This window comes from Pristiophorus japonicus, chromosome 26 (assembly GCF_044704955.1).
Source record: "Pristiophorus japonicus isolate sPriJap1 chromosome 26, sPriJap1.hap1, whole genome shotgun sequence".
Taxonomy (NCBI): Eukaryota; Metazoa; Chordata; class Chondrichthyes; family Pristiophoridae; genus Pristiophorus; species Pristiophorus japonicus.
Genome location: NC_092002.1, coordinates 16,380,885 through 16,397,027, shown reverse-complemented (window position 1 = coordinate 16,397,027; position 16,143 = coordinate 16,380,885).

Sequence of the window (16,143 nt, the reverse complement as noted above, 5' to 3'; positions counted from 1 at the left end):
AATAACAACAGAAAATGCTGGAAATACTCAGCGGGTCAGGTAGCATCTGTGGAGAGAGAAACAGAGTTAATGTTTCAGGTCGATGGGTCTTTGTCAGTGCTGGAAAAAGTTAGTGATGGAACCGGTTTTTAAGGAAATGCAGAGGCAGGGAAGGGGAGAGGGGAGGAAAGAACAAAAGGGAAAGTCTGTGATGGGGAGGAAGGCAGGAGAGATTAAATAACACATCGAATGATGGTGATAGTAATGGGATAAGGTAAGAAACAAAAGATGAGTCGCGATGTCACCCTTGGCTCAGTGGGCAGCACAATTCCACTCCAGAGACTTGAGCACAAAAATCTAGGCTGACACTCCCAGTGCAGTGCTGAGGGAATGCTGCCCTGTCAGAGTTGCGGTCTTTCAGGTGAGATGTTAAACCAAGGCCCTGTCTGCTCTCCCAGGTGGACGTAAACTATCCCATGGCACTATTTCGAAGAAGAGCAGGGGAGTTTTCCCCAGTGTCCTGGCCAATATTTATCCCTCAAACAACATAACAAAAAAACAAATTATCTGGTCATTATCACATTGCTGTTTGTGGGAGCTTGCTGTGCGCAAGTTGGCTGCCGCTTTTCCCACATTACAACAGTGACTATACTCTAAAAGCACTTTGTTGGCTGTAAAGCGCTTTGAGACGTCCGGTGGCCATGAAAGGCGCTATATAAATGCAAGTCATTCTTTCGAGATGAGGTGTAAATGGGAATGGCAGAATCGTCAACAGCTGCCATGTGTTTTACAGGAGGAGAGAGTGGCAGAGAGGTTTACTGCAGGAATTCCAGAGCTTGGGACAGCCAGGCAGCTGAAGGCACGAATGCCAATGGCGGAACGATGAAAATTGGAGATAAGCAAGGGGCAAGAATATCTTACCTTTTAAGAGAGGTGGTCCATTTTTAGGCCCGACTCTCGGGTCTCTCCTTCCTAATCTGCCCTGGTGGCCCATGAGTCTTGATATATTGATTCGGATGGGGCTGGGATCTAATTATGAGCCTCCTGAATGCAACCACTGGCCCCTGAGTATGCAGCTGTACCCAGTCAGAGGAGATGTCTCCACAGGCCCAACTGGCTGTGATTTATGATCCCGCCCCGATGGCCAGTTTAAAGGGCGTTTTCACTGCAAATAAAGGAGTTGCCATGGATACAACAACGACTTACATTGATATAGATTTTAACGTAAAACATCCCAAGAAGCTTCACAGGAGAGTTATCAAACAAAATTTGACACCAAGCCATTTCAGGAGACTTTAGGACAGGTGACCAAAAGCTTTGTCAAAGAGATAGGTTTTAAGGAGGAGAGAGAGGCGGAGAGGTTGAGGAAGGGAATTGCAAAGCTTGGGGCCTCGGCTGAAGGCACGGCCGCCAATGGTGGAGCGATGAAAATCGGAGATGCGCAAGGGGCCAGAATTGGAGGGGCGTTGAGATATCGTGAGGCTGGAGGAGTTAATCGAGATAGGGAGTGGCCGAGACCATGGAGGGATTTGAAAACAACGGTGAGAATTTTGAAATCGAGGCTTTGGCAGACTGGGAGCACATGTGGGTCAGCGAGCACAGGGGTGATGGATGAACGGGACTTGGTGTGGGTTAGGACACGGGACAGCACTGCAAGTGAGCTGCTCCTTGAAGGTGCTCAGAAAGGGACTGGCAACCTAAAAGAGGAGGTCTCCATGAGTGCAAAAATAGCTTACAAAGGTGAGTTTATGGAATAAAAACATTGGCGTTGAATCCTAGATTCATATCGTATGAGTCCATTTCAGTGATATTCCTTTCTCTGTTATCTTAACAGGGGTATCAACCCATTTCAAATAAGTTACCATTTCTATTTAATCCAAAGCACAGGGAACAAATTCATAGCCACACTCATCTGGTAGTGTGCCCAGCCAATATTTATCCCTCGGCCAACATCAGATGATCTGGTTATTATCACATTGCTGTCTGCAAATTGGCTGCTGCGTTTCCCACATTACAACAGTGACGACACTTTAAAAAATACTTCATCAGCTGTAAAGTGCTTTGGGATGTCAGATAGCCGTGAAAGACGCTATCTAAATTTTCCTTTCTTTATTCAAAGCGCGCAATTTCAAGGTGATGAAAATTATTCTCTTTGTTAAGTTTGACTTTGATGTGTGAGACTGTGTAAAACTTGTTTTTTCCCCTGTCTCTCGCTGTAAATCTCACAATCAGCTCCTCTTCTCAAGGAGTCGTAACCACACTTGTTGTTTTAAACGTAAAACAAGAGTGCTTCCAGATAAATTTTTGTACCACAGCGTTCTTTGATGTTCGTTTTATATGTGGAAATATTTACGTAAGCTGTTAGTGCAGTTAAAGAGGTGTTGAGATGGAACACACATCTGTGGTTGCCATGGGAATGGGTCCAGGTTTTCCTCCAGTTGAAAGGGAAAATTGCCAGAAATTCTCATTTCCCGGAGCATGGCTGTTTGTCACCATTAGATTTATTTGGAGAGTAGTCACTGTTGCAATGTGGGAAACGTGGCAGCCAACATACCCACAGCAAATTCTCACAAACAGCAATGTGATAATGACATAATCAGTGTTTTCTTTATGTTGATTGAGGGATAAATATTGGCCCCAGGACACCAGGGATAACTCTGCTCTACTTCGAAATAGTGCCGTGGGATCCTTTATGTCCACCTGAGGGAGCAGACGTTTTAACGTCCCATCCGAAAGACGGCACCTCCAACAGTGTGGCACTCCCTCAGCACTGCACTGGAGTGTCAGCCTAGATTTTTATATGTTTAAGTTCTTGGAGTGGGACTTGAACCCACAACCTCCCCTTCTGACCCAGAGGCGAGTGCGCTACCTACTGAGCCACTGCTGACACCTGTGGTAAAAGTCTTTCTCCCTATATTACCATGGTGACAAATAAAAAAACAGTAAGTGTATGCTGAATATGGATCATGGAAGGATTCGTGCATTGATGTGAAGACTAAGGTTGTTAGCCTGCTGACTCATTCCTTCCCGCCCACCTCTGCCTCTCTCTGCTGTATCTTCAATCATTATGAAGGGAGCACCACCCTTACTGTTGCTGGAGATGATTACCTATGAGGCCTTGGTTACTTATTGGATTTATCTGTAGCAGTCACAATCCAGGCTCACAATCCAGGCTGACACTCCAGCGCCGTACTGAGGGAGCGCTGCACTGTCGGAGGTGCCGTCTTTTAGTTGAGACCTTAAACTGAGGCCCCCGTCTGCCCTCTCAGGTGGACATAAAAGAGTCCAAGGCCACTATTTCGAAGAAGAGCAGGGGAGTTCTCCCCGGTGTCCTAGAACAATAATTATCCCTCAACTAACATCACCAAAGCAGATTATTTGGTTGTTATCACATTGCTTGTTGGTTGGACCTTGCTGTGCACAAATTGGATGCCGCGTTTCCTACATTACAACAATGACCATACTTCAAGAAAAGTACTCAATTGGCTGTGAAGCGCTGTGGGACAGCAGTTAAAGCAAGTCTTTCCTTCCTATATGTGTGTGCTTCCCTCAATTCCTTCACCTTCACTGAAGTGCTGGGAATGAGCAGATTTTCTGTTGCGATTTCCCAAAAGATTGTGAAGGTTTCTGACCTCCATATTCTGCCACCGCCCTTTTAATGATCAGCGTTACCCTTTAAGTTTTGTCGTCGCCCAAAGTTCTGCTTGCACCACCAGTGTGCATGTTCCCCACACCCGTCAAGTTCTGCATCTGGCAATTGTGCAAAGAGATGGCCCCAGCGAGGTCAGAGCGATTAGCGCATTACGCACTCTCTGATATGATTTATACCAGTACTTAACCATTTAGAACTGGCTTACATCAGTGCATGAAGATAGACAGCAAAATCTCTGCCGACTAATATTGGTGGTGTTCCTAAATCTCCAACTAATCCCTCATGGGCACAAATGTAACACAAACCGATGCGATATTGTTTCACGGACAAGTCCACAAGAATGATTGGAAATGAAAATGTCACACTGCTGTGGGAGGGCGTTTTTCTTCTGAGATTAAGTTTAGAGCACAGTGTCAGGATCGCATTAAAGGAGCTGGATTCTGCATTTCACCTGACCTGGGAATACATGCAAGTCTTCTTTCAAAATTAGGCGCTGAGCCACATCACACGAAAGAGTTGCATTTATATAGCGCCTTTCACGGCCACTGGCTGTCTCAAAGTGCAGCCAATGAAGTACTTTTGAAGCGTTGTCACTGTTGTAATGTGGGAAAAGTGGCAGACCCATTTGCGCACAGCAAGCTCCCACAATCAGCAATGTGATAATGAGCAGATAATCTGGTTTTAGTGATGTTGATTGAGGGATAAATATTGGCCAGGACACACCAGCGATAACTCCCCTGCTCTTCTTTGAAATAGCGCCATGGAATCTTTTACATCCACCTGAGAGAGCAGACGAGGCTTCAGTTTAACGTCTCATCTAAAAGACGGCACTTCCGACAGTGCAGCACTCCCTCAGCACTGCACTGGGAATGTCAGCCTAGATCTATGTGCTCAAGTTTCTGGAGTGAGCCTTGAATCCACAACCTTCAGACTCCGAGGCAAGGGTGCTACCCACTGAACCACTGCTGACACTCAATATGTGGGAGAAAAGCACTAAATGCAGCCCTATCCAAACCTGGTCGACAGAATTCAAACGGGTCAAACCAGCAAATAAGTCATAAAAGTACCGGGAGGTTTGAGTTGTCTGGATTTTGAGGGTCAAGTTACATGGGGTCACCAGGGTCATGGGTTGAACATCCTGCTCTAATATCTTGTTTCCTATGACCACTCTCAGTAAGATTGTCTGCACTTTGGTGGATTGGAATTGCCCAAACCCAACTTCACCTTTCCAGTCAGTCATTAAAGTTTATCCGATCAGTCTGTGCTGGGTTCCAATCTTATTTTGGCAGCATAAAAAAATAATGGAGCGTGCATAGTGCTCCCATTGAACATGTGTTCTGAAGTGGCTGTCAGTGAAGTCGAAACCTGCCAAGGGATTTACCAAAGCATGCAGTGTTTACGCAATTAGTTAACTCTTAACTGATATCAATGTGAATCTGAGCTAAGACCTGGACTCTGTGGTAACCATACCCTGCCCCCTTATCTACGTAACCTCATTCAGCCCGACAACTAGTGCTCCCTGTAAGATGCGTGTCCGCACACTGCTCCAGGGAACCCATGCTGCTGGCTTGCCGGCATTTCAACGTACAAACCATTCAGGGTCAATAGAAATGCAGAGAACGTAGCCAGGACCTCCTGAGATCTGTGCTCTTGTGCCCCCCCCGATTTATTTCGGTCCACGTCGGTGTCCGTGCCTTCAGCTACCTTGCACTCAAGCTCTGGAACTCCCTGCCTAACCCACTCCGATTCTCTACTTCTCTCTTCTCCTTTTAAGATGCCCCTTAAAACCTCCCTCTTTGACTAAGCATCTGTCCTAATGTCTCCTTAGTATCAAATTTATTTGTTTTGTCTTATAACACTCCTTGGGATGTTTTACTATGTTAAAGGCGCTATATAAACAAACGTCGTTGTTGTAATGCTCTTGCCTCTGAGTCAGAAGGTTGTGGGTTCAAAACTGCACTCGGCTCAGTTTAACTGGCCGTGGAGCCGTGAGGAAGCGCAGCAGTGTAAGGAGTCTCGTCCTATGGGCAAGATGTTACACTGAGGCTCCGTCTCCCTGTTCTCCAGCTTCAGGTAGACTTCATGAGCATGTAGTACTGTATGGAGTGGAACAGGGCCTTCTCCCAGTATTCTGACTAACACTGTTGACTCAGCCCTCGCCACGGGAAATAGTTGATCTCAACTCTTGGTCTTGCTGTGCGCAAAATGCTAGCTATGCTCGTTAATGAGAACAATGCCTGCACAATGTAACTCATTGTACGTGGAGCACTTTGGAGCATTTCTGAGACCTGATAAAGTGCCATTTTTTTATGCAAGTTATTTCTCAATTGTCACATTTCTGTTATTAATATTTAAGGATGGAAGTTTATATTTGGCAGTTGTGTACAAATAAAATCCTACCCATGGCTCTCCCTAACAAGGAGATACAAAGAAAGACTTGCATTTATATAACATCTTTCACGACCACCAGACGTCCCAAAGCGCTTTACAGCCAACCAAGTACTTTTAGAGTGTAGTCAATGTTGCGACGCAGGCAACGGGGCAGCCAATTTGCGCAGAGCAAGCTCCCACAAACAGCAATGTGATCATGGCTCAGATCATCTGTTTTTGTTATGGTGATTGAGGGATAACTGCTATAGGTAGGTGAATCCTGCGATCAAGTAAAGGCTGAATACCATTTGCCACATGTGAGGCCAACTGGCGGTAGCATTAGAGGGGGTTTCTCTGCAAATTGGCGGCACTTGCAATTGGCTGGCTTCTCCCCCCCCCCCCCCGGAGTCAACGGAAATCAGCAGGAAATGACTGGCTTGTTGTTGGGTCTTATATAAAAAAAAAACTAAGGTTGACACAGAAATTTGAGGGAACATCTCAAGTGTGATGGACGTGTGCAAGATGCAAGACATTTACCCATGTTCGCTCTAATTTGTTTGCTCCCTGCGCTGGCCCTTTGACCTTGCTGCGTGACCATGCATGGGCGCTGTGTCTTCCAGCACTGCTGAGCACCCGGCGCGGGACCTCGCGATTGGGGCGTGGCCGTGCACTTCAGGGGGCACATAGCTGCTTATATACACTGGTCGTTTTATATCATTTGGTTATACTGGGGAGTCATTTTAACCGAACCCGAACCCTTCCACTGGGTTTGCGAGAGTCCTGTTTTACACCCCACCCGATTCAGTGTTCCGTTGACTTCAGAGGAGCTGTCGGGTGCGTTATCAGTAAAGCACAGCAGGGGTTTTAACCTAAGTTCCTAACTTTATATATACTGCAACTACTTGGAATGGATGTCCACTGGAGAAAAGCTACTCGTGGTTGGAGAGTTCTGATATTATTTTGCCAATATCAGCTTCACTGGGCAGCAGCCTCGTCTCAGAGTCACAAGGTTGTGGGTTCAACCCCCACTCGAGACTTGAGCACAAAATCCATGCAGGCACTCCCACTGCAGTACTGAGGGAGCGCTGCACTGTCGGAGGTGCCGTCTTTCAGATGTGACATTAAACCGAGGCCCCGTCTGCTCTCTCAGGTGGATGTAAAAGATCCCACGGCACTATTTGAAGAAGAGCAGGGAGTTCTCACCAGTGTCCTGAGCCAATATTTATCCCTCAATCATCATCACTAAAAAGGCATTATCTGGTTATCCTCACATTGCTGTTTGTGGGAGCTTGCTGTGCGCAAATTGGCTGCCACATTTCCTACATTCCAAACGCGATCACACTTCAAACAGTACCTCATTGGCTGTAAAGCGCTTTGGGTCATCCTGAGGTTGTGAAAGACACTATATAAATGCAAGTCTTTCTCTTGAGAGCAGCCTGACACCAGTCGAGTCGTGACTGCTCCTCTTTGGCTGTGTTTGCTTTGGAGAGCACAGTTCTCACTTAGTCAACTTACAGTTTCTGCTTCATTCTTTTGTGTTCCATGCCAGATTGTGGGTTTGCAAACAATACATGATCTCCTCTAAGCCAGTCACAGACTCTTGGGCCCCGTGTGATACACAGACTGCTGTGTACACATCATCCATCACAATCATAACGCCACACTCCCCTTTCATCTGTTAATAATAGCAGCCTTTATACATCCAAGAAATGGCTCAGCATCTCGGGAGCTGCTCGAATGAACAAGAAAATCTTGCATTTCTGTAGCGCCTTTCACAACCTCGGCATGTCCCAAAGCGCTTTACAGCCAATGAAGTACTTTTTGACGTGCAGACACTGTTGTGATGTAACAAACGCGGCAGATAATTTTCGCACAGCAAGCTCCCATAAACATCAAAGTGATAATGACCAGATAGTCTGTTGGTAGAGAGATAAATATTGACCGGGACACCAGGGGGCAGAAGGGGCCTCGGACACTCTCTAAAGTTCCAGTTTGTAATGTATTTGCTTCCTGGGGTCTTTGCTTAAGAATTCACAGCAACACATTGCTATCAAGAACTAGTTGGTTTATTAGCAAAGGTTTAACAATCACACTTTACCAGTTCATCCACCAGGCTCACAACCACTTGCCTCATCGTGGATCCCCCGAACCCAACTGGCTGGGGTTTTATTGAGTCTTGTGAACATCACGTGATTTTGGCTAAGCCACTCACAACTCAACAGCTCTACAACTATTTTGTTGAAAACTATAAATCAAGTGCCCCTTTATTAAAGGGGCACTAAAACCGACAAATTAAACTTTTAACAATTAAATGGATCAAATTAAAATTAGGTTGCCGGGGGGTGATAATGCACTCCAGTCCCTCCGGCGCCCACCTCTCGGGGAAGGCCGCGAGAGTACTGGTGGACACCGCGTGCTCCATCTCCAGGGACACCCTGGCTCAGACGATACCGTGGAAGAGAGGCAGACTGCCCGCTGCCTGGACCGGTTAATGGCCACCTTGGCCATGCTCAGGAGCAGTCCTACAAGGAGGCCTTCCGACCTGCCTGCTCCCCTCCGCACAGGGTGCCCAAAGATCAGGAGCGTGGGACTGAAGTGCAACCAGAATTTGAGGAGCAGCCCTTTCAAATATTGGAAGAGGGGCTGCAACTTGACACACTGAACATACACGTGGAACACGGACTCCTCCAGACCACAGAAAATTGCAGGTGGCCTGGGAGTCCGTGCATCGACTTAAAAACCAATTGCACGGGCAACACCCTCCAGGCCAAGTCCCCAATAAATAAAGGGCAGTCTCCCGTGTAGAGAGCACTCATTTGGGGACCCCCGCCTCCTCTGGATGGAAAACAAGAGCTCTATAAACCTGTGAGCATACTTACAGGTGCAAACATTACACAGTTGTTGGTCCACTTTCACATTGTTTTAGCGCGAGTTCCAAGTGGTGGGGAATGTCCGCGGAGAAGCGTGTCTGACGTCACTTGGCACGGCGTTGGGGAGACTTCTGATGCGGACTGAAGCCAGGTTTAATGAATACTCACACGGTCCGTTGCTCCTGCCGAACTCTCTTGATGCTTACGGTAGGCGGACTCTTCAGCTATGAAAGATTTACCAGACGGACAGTGGAATTGTGGGCACGCCGGCAGAGTGAAGTTCGCAACCACGGTATAACTCAGGTCTTTTGGGCTAGGCTCTGCACTCCCTGCATAACAGTTCATGTAGACCCCCCGATGATTACATTTATACAGAATGCAAAATATTGCGGATCCTGGAAATCTGAAATTAAAAGAGAAAATGCTGGAAATACTCAGTGTCCTGGCCAATATTTATCCCTTAATCAACATATAAAAAAAACAGATTAACTTGTCATTAACACGTTGCTGTTGGTGGGAGCTTGCTGTGCACAAATTGGCTGCCACATTTCCCACATTACAACAGTGACTACACTCCAAAAGTACTAAGTACTTCATTGGTTTTAAAGCACCTTGCGAAGTCTAGTGGTCATGAAAAGCGTTGTCTGTCTGTCTTTTTTACTTTTTCTCTGACGAGGGGGGGAAGAGAGAGCCTGGGGGGTGGTGGGGAGTGGGAGAGACGGGGGGAGTGGGAGAGAGAAACATAGGTGAAGGCAGGGGAGAAAGAGGAAACACAGGGAAGACTGCTCACGTTCTTCCAACCCCCTGGTGTATGCAAGCTTGGTGCGTGTGTTACAAGGGATATCATTGGGGTGGATGAAATCTAGAAGTCACGACACTGTCATTATTCACTTCATACTCAATAAACCTGTTAACAATCCTCATCATCATTTTTGTTATGTCTGTAATGTACTTATGAATGACTCCACAAGGTTATGTGTTGTACTCAAATTGTAGTGACCTTTGTCCTTGATTCCAAATTCCAGAGTGAGGCACAAGCATGGTCAGCAGCCTTTTATGCTGGGCCCTGCCCCAGGGCAGGAAACCCCTGGTCTCCACCAGTTGCACCCTCTAGTGGTGCCAGCATGTATATACACAGTGTAAACCTTATTGACAGTATATCAGGTAAACAAGTCTCCATCTTATACACCCACACAGTGACTACATAGAGAGTAGCTCCATAGTCTGTCTATATACATCACTCTCCCCCAAACCCTTTGTGCCAATTACCTTTGCACTATGTGCTCTGGCTTAGCTCTCCCCAGACTTAAGTGCCAATAGCCCTTGCGCCTTGGCTGTGCTTTGGCTTGGCTCTCTCCCTGTTAACCCCCAAGTCCTTTTGCCACAACGTTGGGTAGTGGCTACCAAATTGGATGATTCGATGATGCAGTGGAGGTTCCAGTGGGTTCTGGGTGTGATCCATGTATGTGTCCATGGCTTCATGCATCCATTTCCCCTCTCCCCCCCATCCCCTCAGGTGCTGCGCTGGTCTGTTCTCTGGTGCCTGGCCCAAGCGAAGGTGAGGTTTTGCTCTGCCTCTGAGCATGGGGGGCATCGATTGCTGGAGTGAAGAGGTCTTCCCATTTCCACTGGATCTTTCCCATCCACCTTCTTCTGAGTAGCGTTGGACCATCACCTGTAACAATCCACAGAGGTAACTTATGCACCATGCCATTATGGATTACACTTACATCCGCACTACCAAGGACTGGGATCAGCTCCTTGGTGTAGGTGCGCAACTTTTCCTGTACTGGAACCAGCTTGGGTCATTTTTCATTCCATAGCCTCTCGAAGGCATCCTGGCTCATCACTGACTGACTCACTCCCGTGTCCACTTCCATGAAGACTGGAACACAGCTTATCTCGACTTCCATCTTCGCTGAAGGACAGTTGGTGGTGCAGATATACACTCCATACACTTCTTCTTGGGGCTGAGCTGCCTCTCTGGCTAAATCATCATACATCCCGCTGGATTCAAAGTCATCCACCGACTCCTCTGCTAGACGGTGAGTCGTATTTCTTTTACAAGTACACTGGAGGTGGCCCTTCATGTTACAGGCTTTGCTTACATGCTCAGCAAACTGACACTGGTGAGCCCTATGGTTTCCTCCGCAATGCCAGAATGGTGCTACTCTATTAGCACCTCTCGGCGAACACCGCATTCTGGAACCCTGAGGTCTGTGCTCTCTGCCCTGGACAGAGCCACGTTCTACAGTCTTGTCTGTGAAAGGCACCATTCTGTGTACAGTACTTGCTGGGTTTTAGACGACAGGATGAATGATTTGCTTGGTGCTGCAGGTCAGGGTCATGAACATCTGACTGATGCTGATGGCCTTCTGCAGGTTGACTGTGGTGTCGGCAGATAACAATTTGTGAAGGAGCCCTCTTGGCCAATTCCCATAACAAAGATGTCTCGCAATGCTTCGTTGAGGTCCGTGCCAAAATCACATGGTGCCGCAAGTTTCCTGAGGTCGGCAGCATATTTTGCAATCTCCTGGCCCTCAGGTATGCGGTGAGTGTAGAATCTGTACCAAGCCATGAGGATGCTCTCTTTTGGTTTTAGTTGGTCGCGAATTAGTTCAGACAGCTTATCGTATGTCTTATCCTTGGCCTTCGTGGGTGCCAGCAAGTCCCTGATGAGGTGGTAGACCTTGGGCCCACAACTGGTCAGCAGTATAGCCTTGCGCTTCTCCGCCAATGTGTCCGTCTCCCCTGCCAGGTCGTGTGCCACAAAATATTGCTCGAGCCTTTCCGTGAAAGCATCCCAATCATCACTCTCTGTGAAGTATTTTAGTGTGCTAAAGGTAGCCATATCGTGTGAAAGTCCTTATTCTCGTTGCCAGTTGTTATGTCTGTAATGTACTTATAAATGACTCGACGAGGCAATGTATTGTACTCAAACTGTAGTGACCTTGGTCCTTTATTCCAAACTCCAAAGTGAGGCACAAGCATGGTGGGCAGCCTTTTTTACTGGGCCCTGCCACCAGGACAGGAAACTCCAGTCTCCACCAGTTGCACCCTCTAGTGGTGCCAGCATGTATATACACAGTGTAAACCTTATTGATAGTACATCAGGTAAACCAGTCTTCATCTTATGCAACCACACAGTGACTACACAAAGAGTATATCCATAGTCTGCATATACAACAATTATCATCACCATCATCATCTATGACATCATCAATTCCCCCATCTATGGCGGCGGTGGGGGGGGACGGGTAAGGGTCTTCAGCTGGCGGATGCAGCACTTGCGCTGGTGTAAGGGACTTTGGCTGGGGAAAGGATGCACTTGTGCTGGGGTAAGGAACTTTGGCTGGAACTTGGTAGCTTTTGGGGAGATCTATCCTCTGTGCCTTCTGAAGTCAAAATGGATCGAATTATAAATTGGAAAGTTAGTCAGAACTTGGGCTGGGCGGTTCCAGTTACACATTCCAGAGGAACTTCAGGGTGTGGCTTATCCTCCAAGGGGACCAATCAGCAGTAGGTCATGTGAAAATGGAGAGCCAATCAGAGCCTTTCAGCTAGTACAAATAAACACACCAATTACAGAGGCAGGGAAAGGGAAGGAGGGGAGAAAAGTGAAGGTCTCGAAGGCAGGAGTGATTCACAGCAGTGTCATCAGACAAATTGTTTTTGACACCAAGCCAAAGAAAGAGGCATTGGGACAGGTGACCAAAAGCTTGGCCAAAGTTGTAGATTTTAAGGAGCGCCTTAAAGGAGGAGTGAGAGGGAGAGAGGTAAAGAGGTTTGGGGAGGGAATTCCAGAGCACAGGGTCTGGATGGCTGAAGGCACGGCCAACAATGGTAGTGGCAAAGGAATTCAGTGGCGCATAATAGTCTAGAGTTGGAGGCAGGCAGAGATTTCGGAGGGTGTGGGGTTAAGGATGTTACGGAGATAGGAAGGGGCAAGGCCATGGAGGGATTCGAACACGAGGATGATCAGAATAATACTAGAAGAGAGAAGACCCTTTACCCACGGTAACTCCCTCACCCATTCCATCCTCCCTGCCCACTTCCAACCCCATAGGAGACCAGGCCTATATTTTCCAGAGTTTAGAATGAGAGATGATCTAATTCAAACATGCAAAATTCTTACAGGGCTTGACAGGGTAGATGCAGGGAGGATGTTTCCCCTGGCTGTGGAGTCTAGAACCAGGGGTCACAGTCTCAGAATAAGGGGTCGGCCATTTATGACTGAGAGGAGGAGAAACTTCTTCACTCAGAGGGTGGTGAATCTGTGGAATTCTCTACCCCAGAGAGCTGTGGAGGCTCAGTCGTTGAATTTATTCAAGACAGAGATCGATAGATTTTTGGATATTAAGGGAATCGAGGGATATGGGGGTAGTGCAGGAAAGTGGAGATGAGGTAGAAGATCAGCCATGGCCTCATTGAATGGTGGAGCAGGTTCAAGGGGCCGAATGGCATATTCCTGCTCCTAATTCTGATGTATTCCAATCCCTCTAGGTTAACAGGGACTGCAGTCGGCCATTCCGGTTTAGTGCCAGGCTCCACCATTTTGTAATCTCTAGACAGCTGTCCATCTTTCTTATCCCGATCCCCCCTCCCATTCTCCACATTCCATAACACCTTAATTCCTGTGAAAATAGCTATCATTTTTGGACAGCTCTGAATCTCTGGCTTACTGGTCAATGTATTCCACACGCCGACAACATGTTGTGTGGAGACAACTTTTAATGATTTAGCCAAAATCTTAATGTTTAAAATTTGAAACACCCACTGTTTTCAGTAATCCCTAAAATTGCATCTTTACTGCCCAGCCTTGGGTTGCATCTCTGGTTGGACCTATTCCTGGAGGTTTCATCATATGATCTCCCATCTCCAACCGCCCCACTGGGTCAAACAGCTGTTTTTTACCCCACTCCAATATTTTTAGAACTAATGAAGGAAAGTGTTCAAAGTAAATCCAAAAACGCACAATTTTTTATCATGTTTCTCCTGGAGATTAGTCTTCAATTCCTGGAGACTCCAGGGCAGCCCTGGAGGGTTGGCAACCCCTAACGTATCCTGACTCATTATTCCAACCATCCCTCACACTTTAAGTGTCAGTTGTGGCTCAGTGGGTCGCACTCTTGCCTCTGAGTCAGAAGGTTGTGGGTTCAAGTCCCACTCCAGAGACCTGAGCACAAAAATCTTGGTTGATACTCCCAGTGTAGTGCTGAGGGAATGCTGCACTGTCGGAGGTGCTGTCCTTCAGATGAGATATTAAACCGAGGCCCCGCCTGCTCTCTCAGTTGGGCGTAAAAGTTCCCATGGTACTATTTTGAAGAAGAGCAGGGGAGTTATCCCCAGTGTCCTGGGCCATATTTATCCCTCAACCAACATAATAAAAATAAAACAGATTATCTGGTCATTATCACATTGCTGTTTGTGGGAGCTTGCTGTGCGCAAATTGGCTGCTGTGTTTCCCACATTACAACAGCGACTACACTTCAAAAGTACTTCATTGGCTGTAAAGGAGAAATGACAATGGCAGACCGAGCCCAGTCTACCCCGCAAAGTCCTCCTCACCAACATCAGGGGACTTGTGCCAAAGGAGAGCTGTCCCACAGACTAGTCAGCCAACAGCCTAACATCATCATACTCACAGAATCATACCTTTCAACCAATGTCCCAACTTCCTCCATCACCATCCCTGGGTATGTCCTGTCCCACCGGTAGGACAGACCCACCCGAGGTAGCGGCACAGTGGTATACAGTCGGGAGGGGGTGGCTCTGGGAGTCCGCAACATTGACTCCGGATCCCATGAAGTTTCACGGCTTCAGGTCCAGCCAGCTTGAGCAAGGAAACCTCCTGCTGATTACCACCTACCGCCCTCCCTCAGCTGATGAATCAGTACTCCTCTGTGTTGAACACCACTTGGAAGAAGCACTGAGGGTAGCAAAGACACAGAATGTACTCTGGGTGGGGGACTTCAATGTCCATCACCAAGAGTGGCTCAGTAGCATCACTACTGACCGAGCTGGCCGAGTCCGAAGGACAGAGCTGCCAGACTGGGCCTGCGGCAGGTGGTGAGAGAACCAACACAAGGGAAAAAGCTACTTGACCTTGTCCTCACCAATCTACCTGTCGCAAATGCATCTGTCCATGACAGCATTGGTAGCAGTGACCACCGCACAGTCCTTGTGGAGAAGAAGTCCCGTCTTCATATTGTGTTGTGTGGCACTACCACCATGCTAAATGGGACAGAAGCCAGTCTTCAGCCAATTCGATTCACTCTACGTGATATCAAGAAACAGTTGAGCACACTGGATGCAGCGAAGGCTATGGGCCCCGATTACATCCCGGCTGTCGTGCTGAAGACTTGTGCTCCAGAACTAGCTGCGCCTCTAGCCAAGTTGTTCCAGTACAGCTACAACACCACAATGTGGAAAACTGCCCAGGTATGTCCTGTCCACAAAAAGGACAAATCTAATCCGGCCAATTACCACCTGATCAGTCTACTCTCAAACATCAGCAAAGTGATGGAAGTTGTCGTCGACAGTGCTATCAAGCGGCACTTACTCACCAATAACCTGCTCACTGATGCTCAGTTTGGGTTCCGCCAGGACCACTCGGCTCCAGACATAGAAACATAGAAACATAGAAAATAGGTGCAGGAGTAGGCCATTCGGCCCTTCGAGCCTGCACCGCCATTCAATGAATTCATGGCTGAACATGCAAACTCAGTACCCCATTCCTGCTTTCTCGCCATACCCCTTGATCCTCCTAGTAGTAAGGACTATATCTAACTCCTTTTTGAATATATTTAGTGAATAGGCCTCAACAACTTTCTGTGGTAGAGAATTCCACAGGTTCACCACTCTCTGGATGAAGAAGTTTCTCCTCATCTCAGTCCTAAATGGCTTACCCTTTATCCTTAGACTGTGACCCCTGGTTCTGGACTTACCCAACATTGGGAACATTCTTCCTGCATCTAACCTGTTTAAACCCGTCAGAATTTTAAACGTTTCTATGAGATCCCCTCTCATTCTTCTGAACTCCAGTGAATACAAGCCCAGTTGATCCAGTCTTTCCTGATATGTCAGTCCCGCCATCCCGGGAATCAGTCTGGCGAACCTTCGCTGCACTCCCTCAATAGCAAGAATGTCCTTCCTCAAGTTAGGAGACCAAAACTGTACACAATACTCCAGGTGTGGCCTCATCAAGGCACTGTACAACTGTAGCAATACCTCCCTGCCCCTGTACGCAAATCCCCTCGCTATGAAGGTCAA